This window comes from Notolabrus celidotus, chromosome 16 (genome assembly GCF_009762535.1).
Source record: "Notolabrus celidotus isolate fNotCel1 chromosome 16, fNotCel1.pri, whole genome shotgun sequence".
NCBI classification, from domain to species: domain Eukaryota; kingdom Metazoa; phylum Chordata; class Actinopteri; order Labriformes; family Labridae; genus Notolabrus; species Notolabrus celidotus.
The window spans coordinates 6,275,277-6,287,073 of NC_048287.1; positions in this window are offsets into that span (position 1 = coordinate 6,275,277).

An 11,797-nucleotide genomic window follows, 5' to 3' on the forward strand; every position below is an offset into this window, starting at 1 on the left:
GTACATACTAGATGACACCGAGTACATGTCATGGTTTGGTTTGGTTTGGTTTGTTTAGTTTTGTCCTTGTGTTTCATCCATCCATCCATTTTCTTGAGCGTATCGTGTCTTAACAGCCCGTGATGTGCAGATGTAGAATGAACCTCGTGACACTGGCCAGCTTGAATAGTAATTCAGATTTATTACAATCAAACAGCATCAGCATCAGTAACAAGCATCCCGACTGCTTGGAGGACGACCGAGCCAGATGAAGTCGCCTCTCTTCTGTCTCCACGTTCTGGCTTAAATACTATGAAGGTGCACTCAAATTAGAATGAGGGTGTCCTTCAAACATACACATATATGGACTCTTCAATACAAGTTTAACGTTAGCTGCTATTTGACTCCATTTATGAACGCCTTGTTCTAAGTATTGACAGAGACGTCAACTGTCACTGTCAATCATAGATTTGCCTATGTCAAAGGTGATATTTTTTAGGCCCTTCCTAGAGACTTCTGGAGCCTACTATTGTAACTCATTCTTGTGGGCCCCTGAAATTATTTTAAACAACACAGACTAGCAACATATACTTAATCTTATGTGGTTGAATATCAGATACTTCAAGCGCTTATCCGGTTTTGGGGTCACGGGGGGCTGGAGCCAATCCCAGTTGACTTTGGGCGGAAGGCAGGGTACACCCTGGACGGGTCGCCAACCTATCACAGGGCAAACATGTAGAGACAGACAACCATTCACGCACACACTCACACCTACGGGCAATTTAGAGTGATGTTTTTGGACAGTGGGAGGAAGCCGGAGTACCAGGAGAGAACATGCTAACTCCACACAGATAGGCACAAGCCCGACCAGGAACTCTAACCAGGAACCTTCTCACTGTGAGGCAAGAGCGCTACCCACCACACCACCGCACAGCCTGCCTTGGTTCCTCCCTGTCTTTATTCTGTATCAGTTGTCCTTTGTCTCCCTTGAGTGTTTAGTGATCCATGTCTCTTGTTGTGTTTTCTTAGTCTAGTCTTGTGTAGTTTTGCCACTGATGACGTCATACGCAGCGTCACTCTGTACACTCAAAAGTTGTTATTTGGACATGGATATTAACTCAATAAAATTGATACATATATAATTAAAACAACATTAATCACTCGGATAACTCAATAATTAATTGTTGGTTCAACTAAATAGCTATTTTGAGTGCTGTACCCTTAATGGCTATGAGTTAGAAGTTCTGTTGGGGTTTACAGTGTGCAGTTAAATTACTTCATAGTGAAATAATAATGATATTAATATCAACTTGATGGTTGCAAAAATGTTTTGTTGGTTAAGCCAAGAAGCGACCTGTCTGGTGGAGCCGTGGGACACGCCTCTTCCTCTAACCAAAGCACACATTAGACTTACTGATAAGACGTCCAAGATCCTTCAAGTGGGTCCAGTCCACATGATCCTTGTGTGGGTCTGAAGCAGACACTCGTTCCTCCTCTACTCTGACCATCCAGTAAAAAAACACATTCGTGGACAGAGCTGTCAAGCTATCATCAAAGCTAGTACAGTGTATGAAACATTTTGGTCATCCAGCTGCCCCCAGCTCCAGCTCAGAAACACTGCTCATGAAGGCTGTCTTTATAAACACTTAGTACACAGGATGTGATTGGTGCTGCATTTATGTTGACTTGATAATTAGTGACATGTAGACACCAGATGGTTTCCCCCTCTATCATATCTTTTCAGGATGAATCATATTTGTTTCAGATTAAATGAAGCTTCCTTTATTGTCTTTGCTGAGGGGATTCACGCCCACCTGTTACAGCCTGTAAAGAGACATATGGTGGCCTGTTTGAGTCATTCACTCACTCTCATTAATATGTAATTAGCTGCTCTCAAGCTGCTGGGGATGACCACAAACCTGCTGAGTCATGCACTTTCCTGTAATGCCACACGATTATACACACATGCACAGTATATGTTAGAGAGACTGTGTAGTGTGCAGATTATTACCAGGCTGTGTTAAATACTTGATTCTGATTGGTCAATACCTCTTGACAACAGGGATTCATACTCATTAGATACCATGGAAGCGTTACCGAGCGGGGAGAGGGACTGTTTTCTAAACACAAATAATTGTTCAGTTAATACAAACTTCTTTATTTCAGTATTTTGAGTCAACTTGTTCATGTTTTTGGTTGGTAGCCAGTTGATAAATAGAATAATGTATAGTGAGCATGCTTCACCCTGTCAGGATTCTACTTCGCTCACTATACAGAACCCTGACCGGCTGAGCTGGGATATACATTCTTCCAATTATTACACCACCATAGTGTCATTAATTATTAAAATAAATAAAAACCATTGAATGAGAAGGTGTGTCCAAACTTTTGACTGATAGTGTATGTAGTGTATATATATATTTATACCACCAACGTAAAATGGAGGACAGACCAAGAAGAAATCAGCAGGAGCAAAAGAAGGAGAAGACTTGTTTACCAGCTAGCTTTCATCGCAGCCTCCTTATGTTGAAGGAGATGACAGATGAAAGCGAGGTACCCCACCCGAACCCCAAAAAGTTTCCTCGCTGGTGTGTGTCGTAGCGTTTTGGATTTTGTAGGAAAAAAAGTCTGCAGGAAATTCACACAACAGTGCCTGCAAGAGGGAGAAAATGAAAAATGGACAGAGAAAAAGTTAAAGACATGATCTGTGCTAATGAGCCAAAGTAGTTAGCTGTCCATGGTCTCACACAAACTCTCTGTCCTGTTATTTTGATTTAGTCAGCATGTTGTTATCTAATGTTGGGCATTGTGGATATTTAGTTACCATTTGATCTGGTTGTCTTATCACTATTAATCATCAGTGCACTTGTTCTTTCTTCTGCATTTTTCATACAGTTGTGGACTCTCCCTGTACTCATGTTTGAGGTATTTTACCACAGTATCATTGAAGATTCATCTGACTGAAAATGTATTTTTTCCCCCAAAGTTTTCAATAAATATAGCTTTAATATTTAACGTGAATTTTTGGCCATGATAATCATGAAGTTCAATTCTGATATGGTGGCAGTTTAAGAGTCTCTAACCTCTCCTGTCTTTTCTCTGATGTTTTCAGTTCTTTATTTGATATATGATTACAGAAAGTCCTCCAGAGTCTTTAATCAGAGCCGCAGCCCTAACAACTCTCTGGTATCGAGAAATAGCAGCCTGATGCTAAGATATATGGCTTTTAAATGACCAATCAGAAACAACTATCCTACTTTATAAAGCTGTGTAATGAATGGCTATGACATATACTCTGAAACATGAGCTACAACTTGCATTTCTCTGACTTCCTATGAGCAAGTGGAGCTTTATGTCTTGACATTTAGAACGTGTATGTGCATGAGCGTGTGTGCTTTCTTTTTGCATGTGTGTGTGTGTGTGTGTGTGTGTGCTTTCTTTTTGCATGTGTGTGTGTTGGTTGTTGCCAGATAAAACCAAAAGCCCCCCTCCCTTCATGTGTTTAATGGTGCAGCAGGAGGCCCTCTCAAAGTCACCATGGAAATGAAAAAGCACCGGCTGCTGCACAACAGCACATGCCACCCTAAACTGACCTGGGTCAGGCACAAGGGCTTGTGGGAACAAAGCATGGCACGTGCTCATTCAAGAGCCATTACTGAATAATACACAGGCATATGCACACACACAGATAGACACACACACACAGAGATGCTGTTTCATAATTGTATCAGTATAAGTGCCTGAATTTGTCATATAAGTGCAACACAACATCTCTGCAGTGTTTATGTTGTGTTCGTGTTGATGTATGATTTTAAACACACCTTGGTGCTCGCTGCTCGGACCCTGGTGTGTTGCAGAGGGGACAATAAGCAGCAGTCCCATGGGAGGCCTGTCAGCTCACCTTTCACCTCTTCTCCTGTGGGAAATAAATCAATACAGCAGATCAATATCAAATCTATAATGTGCTGCCGTGTTGTGACAGATATCCCTCCCACAACAAGCCTCTGGGTAGAGAAAGCAGGAGTGGACCGCCGCAGGGCCAAACAGGCAACAATGACAGAGTGAAGCCTTGTTTGTCAAAGAAATCTGTCTGTTAAAGGGACATGACGAGGTTTTAAGGGATTGTTGCTTTGGTTGTTGTCAATGAAACAGATTCAGTTTGGTCAGATGTCTAACGGTGGACATGTGGCTGAAATTCAGTTCATTTTAATGTGTCTATTGCAACTTAGAATAACTCTGATGGCATAAAATCATGGTAGCTCTTTGCTCAGTCATCTTCTTCACTCTTGGTCAGACATAGACTGTCTTTACGCATCACATGATGGCAGCAATACAAACAGAACATTGCAGTACTTAGTTTTTGTAGTCAGTATTATTGGACTGACTGAAAAAACAAGATGTAGACTCTTTAAATGAAGTAGAACTAGCTGCTGTATTTACTACAGTTGCCTTGACTTTGGTATTTTGGCTGTGACCAAGTTGATTTTTCTTTGCATGTAGTTTCCGTATAAGGATGATAGGTTGAAGTTGGAGAGGTGCAAGGCATTAACACATAGCTATAAGCTACAATTGCACTCAGCATGTCAGCAACTTTCCTTGGTTATTTATGAAAACTATTACATTAAAGCCAACTTTTGAGACTCTTGCAGGAGTGCGGTGCATCGTTGTCACCGTCAACCACCTTTTCCTGATCATGTTGTACAACTAGCTTGTTAGCTTTTGCTAGTATAGGACAATGTGAGCATGGCAGGTCAGATAGAGGGTAGGTAGAGCTAAAGTAAGAAGTGAATCATTTAATTTTTACATTAAATGATCTGAAGTTTTTCAAATCCTGTGATGGCCACAGATCAAAACTTGCTTCTGAAGTCACTTTTTGGTGTACCATTTTGGCTTAGCGATTAAAAAATGCACGCTTACATTGATTCAGATTCAGATTCAGATTCAGATTCAGAATACTGTATTAGTCTCAGAAGAGCAGCGGTAGTGGTGGAGGTAGTCCTGGTTGCAGCAGGCCCATAGGTCGAATCCAGGCCTCGACTCTTGCTGCACGTCAGTCCCTCTACTCCCAAAAGGCGTTTTCGACTGGAGGAACTTTACCTCGGAACTAGTGACTTTACCCCGCAACTATGTGCGTTTCGACTGATGGACCCAGGGTCTTAATTTAGTTCAGGGGTAGATAATCTCCACCCTAAAAAGCCCCTGCTAGGGGGTAGTATTTTTTAAAGGTCCCGGTACTTTCGGGGGGGCGGGCCTGCAATGCTGAACATGTCTGATTGTTAGATTAACCGCAGTGTTTTTATTCCGCCCACTGTGCATAATAACATCACACACATCTGATTTACTTGATTTCTCTCTCTTTAATTTGTTCTATCTTTATTATGTGGGTATACTTTTCGAAAAAAGTTCATTCAATTTACTGCCCTCTACTGGCCGGGTGGAGTAGTGCATTTGCTTTTTTATTTCTCCATACGTCACTGGCCTGATTTTCACAATCTACCCAGGACTTCAGCCCGCGGTCGAAACATAGACAACAATGGAGGCACAGGAACCTTTTAGTTCCGGGGAAAGTAGTTCTGGGGGCTAAAAACTCTTTCTGCTCAGGAGAGCAGACTCAGGGCTTTTGGTGTGGAGGGGGCTCTTCTGAAGTTCTTCTTTGACTCTGTGGTGGCATCAGCCATCTTTTTTGGAGTGGTCTGCTGGGGAAGCAGCATCTCTGCTGCTGACAGGAAGAAGCTGAACAGACTGGTGAAGAAGGCCAGCTCTGTCCTGGGCTGGACCCTGTGGAGGTGGTGGCTGACAGGAGGATGATAGCAAAGCTTCAGTATCTTATCTTATCTTATCTTATCTTATCTTATCTTATCTTATCTTATCTTATCTTATCTTATCTTAAAAGACCCTGGAACTCTTGGACGAAATGCACCTTAAGTGTCCTGTCTGGCTGTTAAAGGCAGAAAAGCTAAAGAAGAATAGATGCTATTGATAAACAGGGTTCTCTATGAACAGCCAACTCATGTTATCAGGTGCTTGTCAGCTGCAGGAACATACTGTACTTATAAAAACAAAAAATAGACCACAGTAAACTGAATTTACTTTACTTAGACTTTATAGAGAGCGAATGGCACGCCAGGTTGGCCCGTCATAATCAAAAAAGGGCATTCACAGCTGTGATAAATACCTCTGGTTACATGGCCAATCATGAACATTTTTTATAATCTGATAGCACAAAATGTATGGAGTGTCAAAACAGTATAACGTTTCCATTACTACAGAAATTATTTCAAATGTAAGGAATAATTCTTTTTTTTAAGTATTACAGCCGTGAGTGCTCTTTTTGATTATGACAGGCCAACCTGGGGAAGCAACTGGCGAAACCGCTGTTTGCTGTCAATAAAATTTAAGTAAAGTCATTTCAGTGTGCGGCTGTCTATTTTTGTTTTTCCCAAAAGAATAGCTTTAAGAATAGAATAATTTAATTTTTTAGCTGGGATTCTAATATGGGCTAGCAATAAAACAGGCTTTAAAGAAAATTTCCCTCCTGAAATAATGTACAACCAACTCTTCAGGGTGACTTCAGGTACAACTGAACACTAAACAAGACATGTTTAAGAACACCCAAGTACTCACCTGTCTAATAAAAGTGAAACCCTAAAGCACATCGTGTTTTATTTTGTGTTTTACAAATTAAAACATTTACAAAATAAATATCATGAAGTACTGAAAAAGAACGCTCAGGTTTAAGACCATAAACTATTTCAGAATGTGTTAAATGAGGTAATAAATCAGGGGAGGTTTCCTGACTTCCATAAACAGATTAAAAATAGTCTACTGGACATCCATTCAACAAACAAACATTTTAAAAGTTGTTCTCTCGAGGACAGACCTGATGAAGCTTGACTTTTTTATTTTACTGATCTACATCATGATGTTGTTGTTCAGCAAACTTATGACCCGTTAATTGCAAGTAAATCACAAGGAATGTTTATTTATTTTTGGATTCATACTACTTAAGGCAAAGTGGAGCCTCCTACCTTGGAGTTGAACAGTATAGCCTCAATATTTTCCATCGGCGATTTTGCATCAAAGCATTCACTTTTTTTGTCCACCTGTCACTGTCTGTGATTCCAAAACCTATAAGTTACTCATTATTTTTACCGATTAATGTTTTTGACAATGACGTTGTGTAATGGCGTGTAATAAAATAAACAAGGCTTAAAGTATTAAAGTAATATGTTAAATTTTAAAGATAAATATTTCAACTTCCTTACAAAATTCTGCCCTGCTCTTTTCATCTCACAAACAGAAAAACATGTTTATTTTATGAATTTATTTTTATTAGTTTGAGGCTGTTAGTGCCTTTATTGCAGCCATGTTCTCCAATGCTGATTTATCAGACACTAAACCTTGACTAAGAAAAAATAATTGGATCTTTTAAATGATGTCAGCTTGTATGAGGAGAGTCATCATAGGCCCATTGGCTACTAGAAGAGAAGATGAAGACCTAGATCCTTGAGATATTTCACTATGTTTTGTTTTTTTGACGGTACTGTTTCATAACTAGATATTAAGATATTGGAATAAACAAACAGAGCTACTTTTGAATGTATGCATAAAAGTGGGGGTGCACGTTTTTTCATCAAGGAGTGTTTTTTGTGCAAAATTAATGTTTGCACTGAATTCAGAATCCTAAATAACCCCTAGTTTGACAACCCATTTTCACCAATAAGGTTCCAGGCACCCAAACTTTAAACAGCTGTCACGGATTTTCCTGCAGGAATTCAGATGAAATCTTTTAATATGTGTTATTAGAGACCTTTATGAACACATTCGTGAACACATTTTTTGGTAAGGAATTTATTCCCAGATTGGCCAAATATGGGTTAAAATTCCCTGACTGTAGTGAGATACAGTTTCCTTCCCAGGTGAGTACAGGAAGAGCGACGCTGTCCAAGGTGCTGAACTGTCAGAAACAGCTCAGGCAGCTTCTGTCTCTGTTCAGGATGCTGCACCTGAGCTGCTGCTGAGCTCTGTCGAGCAGACATGAAGCTTCAGTCAACATCCACAAACTGCTCGTCTCTCTTGTAACTGTTGGATGTCAAAATAAATCAATACAAATAAGCAACGATTGAATTCAAAGTGAGAACAAGTTTCTGTGATGCTGCCTGTTGTCATTTGGTCAGGTATAAATACTGAGTCACTGATCATTTCTATGAACATCAAGTTTAGTCTGACCTTGAAAACAGCTGCTGCACTGAGCTCTAGCTGTGGTGATGATCAGTTCAGTGTCTCAAGAGTTCAGGGAACAGAGGACGAGAAGCTCCCCGGCACTCACCTGGAGAAGAGCCATGAAGAGAGAAAGAGTCCAGTCATTTCACTCCTCTCCACGGTGGACCGATGATGATGAAATGCTCTGTCTCTTCTAAAAGTTGTTCTAATTTAACTCTCTTTAAGTAAACTAATTATTAGTCCGTTGGCTCATACACTTTTTGGACTGAGGTACAGTAACGTTTAATAAGCTCTGTCTTCACTGGGTGGTTGTTTCAATCTAACATCATGACTCTCCTTCTCTCACGCCCTTCACTCATCCCTGCTGCTTCACACTCGGCTGCAAACCGTCCCAGTGCGAGCTGGAGATCATTGTTCGGTGACGCCAATAGGACCACATTATCTGCAAAAAGCAGAGATGGAATCCTAAGGCCACCAAACTGGACACCCTCCGCCACTTGGCTGCGCCTTGAAATTCTGTTCATAAAAGTTATGGATAGAACCGGTGACAAAGGGCAGCCCTGGCGGAGTCCAACCCCAACTGGGAACGGCAATGTGAACCAAACTCTGGCTCTGACAATACAGAGACTGAATGGCCCATAGCAACCATCCACTCCATATTCACGGAGCACCCCCCCCACAGGATACCTCGGGGGACACGGACATAAGCTTTCTCCAAGTCCACAAAGCACATGTGGACTGGTTGGGCAAACTCCCATGCACCCTCCCTAGGATGTAGAGCTGGTCCAGTGTTCCACAGCCAGGACGAAAACCGCATTGATCCTCCTGCATCTGAGGTTCAACCAACAGCCGGACTCTCCTCTCCAGCACCCTGGAGTAAACCTTCCCAGGGAGGCTTAGAAGTGTGATCCCCTATAGTTGGAACACACCCTCTGGTCCCCCTTCTTAAAAAGGGGAACCATGTGGTGGAAAATGTCAGAATAAACTGCTGTTCTTTGTGTTTCTCTGTCCTTGTGTAAGACTGATAGGAGCTGTTGCAGGTGCAGTTCTCAAAGGTCGTAGACAGAAGGCTTTTGTTTGATAAGAAGTAAGGTTTCCTGTATTCCCATAACTCTTTATTCACAGATCCTGTATTTTACTCATCAATGATCATTGTTAGAAAACAGGATTTTACCTTTTTTGGAAGAGCTTCCTGTCAATGTACCACACCTCTTTTCATTCTCTGATATATGCCGTTTGAGCTCACATTTCGGGGCAGAGGACATCTGACTTCGACTGAGAGAAGTTTCATTCGTGGTCACTTATTTTCTCCCTCTTTGAAAAGAGTGCTGATAATAAAACTTGACAAAAGACAATCATTTGTCTCTCCATGAGTTTATTTCATCTATCACGCTGACAGCATAGCCTGAACAAGAAATTGCCATTACAACCACCAACCCTGTCTGCCACTCCAGAGGCACAGTCCCCAATGTCCATGCAATGTTGCAGAGGCGTGTCAACCAGGAGAGCTCTACCACATTCAGAGCCTTGAGGTACTCTGGGCAGATCTCATCCCCCCCCCCCCCGGGGCCTTGCTGCTTCAGAGTTGTTTAACTGCCTCAGTGACTATGGCCCTGCTTCCTCCTCCAAATGCATTATTATTATTATTATTATTATTATTATTATTATTATTATTATTATTATTATTATTATTATTATTATTATTATTATTGTTATTGTTATTTTCTTACTTTGAGTTTTTACTCCTTTCTGTCCATGACTTATATTAATATTGTGCAACAGAGCTGTTCTATATCCTGTATCCTTATTTTTTTGGGAAAAATTTGGTATATTTAAAAAAAAAGAAAGAAATAGAGAAGAATCCTTTTACTAAGCAACTTTTCTTCATTCAGAAACATCATCGTCATCCTCTGCTGTGTGTGCATTTTATTCCACATGCAGAGTCACCATCTATGGGTGACAAATGGACATGCAGTCCATTCACAGATAAATAAGAGCTCTCAGTGACCGTTGGAAGGATTATGACCAGCCTCTGTGAACAAAGACTGAGCAACACATCTGCGAGCCAGCAGACAATAAATGCTCTATACATCTCTCCCACTAGGTGTCAGCCCAAGCATGCTTTTTCTAAGACCACCCAGGACCACAGCAACATGACTCCGAATCTTTCAGAATCCAAATACTGCTCTGAGAGCACCACAAAAACTCAAGTCTCCCATAAAGCAAGCTGCTGTTTAATGTTTCATGATGTTTATGGTGGTGCAGTAGAGATGCATTAAGGATTTAACTCTCACTGGGGACACCTAGGCTAAAAGTGTTGGCAGTAATAACACATTTAATTCCAAAAAGGTGCTTTAGGAGGAATTTTACTCAAGGGGCTCTACCTCTGTGAGTTGAATTAGGTCAATACGTACTTTATGTTTATAGTTTCTAAGTGTTTTAACAAACATGAGTTTAATTTGAGTTTAAAAATGAATGTGCACAATTTAACCACTACTTTATTCAGTAAACAGATACAAAAAAAGAGGGGGAGGATAAATACACGCAGTGAGTGTTTATTTATATGAGGATGTTAAAGACACATTTTGAAGCAAGAACACAGTCAAACATTTAAAATAACTATAGCTATTTGATTATAAAGGTGTTTCTTTGTTATTTGACACACATACAAAGGTGGTGTTGAATTGAAGTTAATCATTTTGGGAATTAAATTCTTCTTCTTCTTCTTCTTCTTCTTCTTCTTCTTCTTCTTCTTCTTCTTCTTATCATCATCATTATTATTATTATTATTATTATTATTATTATTATTATTATTATTATTATTGTTATTATTATAATTATATTGTTATTATCATTATTATTATTATTATTATGATTATTATTATTATTACTATAATTATTATTATTATCATCATCATTATTATTATTATTATGAGTATTATTGTTATTATCATTATTATTATTGTTATTATTAAAATTATATTGTTATTATCATTCTTATTATTATTATTATTATTACTATAATTATTATTATTATTGTTATTATCATTATGATTGTTATTGTTGTTGTTGTTATTATTATTATTATTATTATTTTTTTATCATCATTATTATTATCATTATTAATATTACTATTAATAATAATATTATTAGTAGTAGTAGTAATAGTAGTAGTATTATTGTTGTTGTTATTACATATATTTTTTATAATTATCAATATTTGTATTTTTTACCGAGCAACTACGTACTGTATGAGGGGTCATTAGTGCCACAATGAAGGCAATTGACCTTTGGCATGTGCATGTGAACCTGGGCTGCAAAAGGGACATGTTACCATGAGGGCTGGTTCTAAACAAAACCAGGATTATCTCCTGTTGTGCAGTGAGGTGGGATGAGGAAAAACAAGGCTAATATTCTATCCTGTGCTAAAAAAAAAATAGGATAGAATGCTGACGTGGATTACAGCCATACAACGGAAGACTTGGCAGCCGTACTTACTGGCCTACTATAGTTCCTACATGCTCACTAGTAACTGTAATCCAGCGGTTGTGATTATCTGAAGCGGGAAAAGTCAAAGATTTATTCGTGTTTAGTT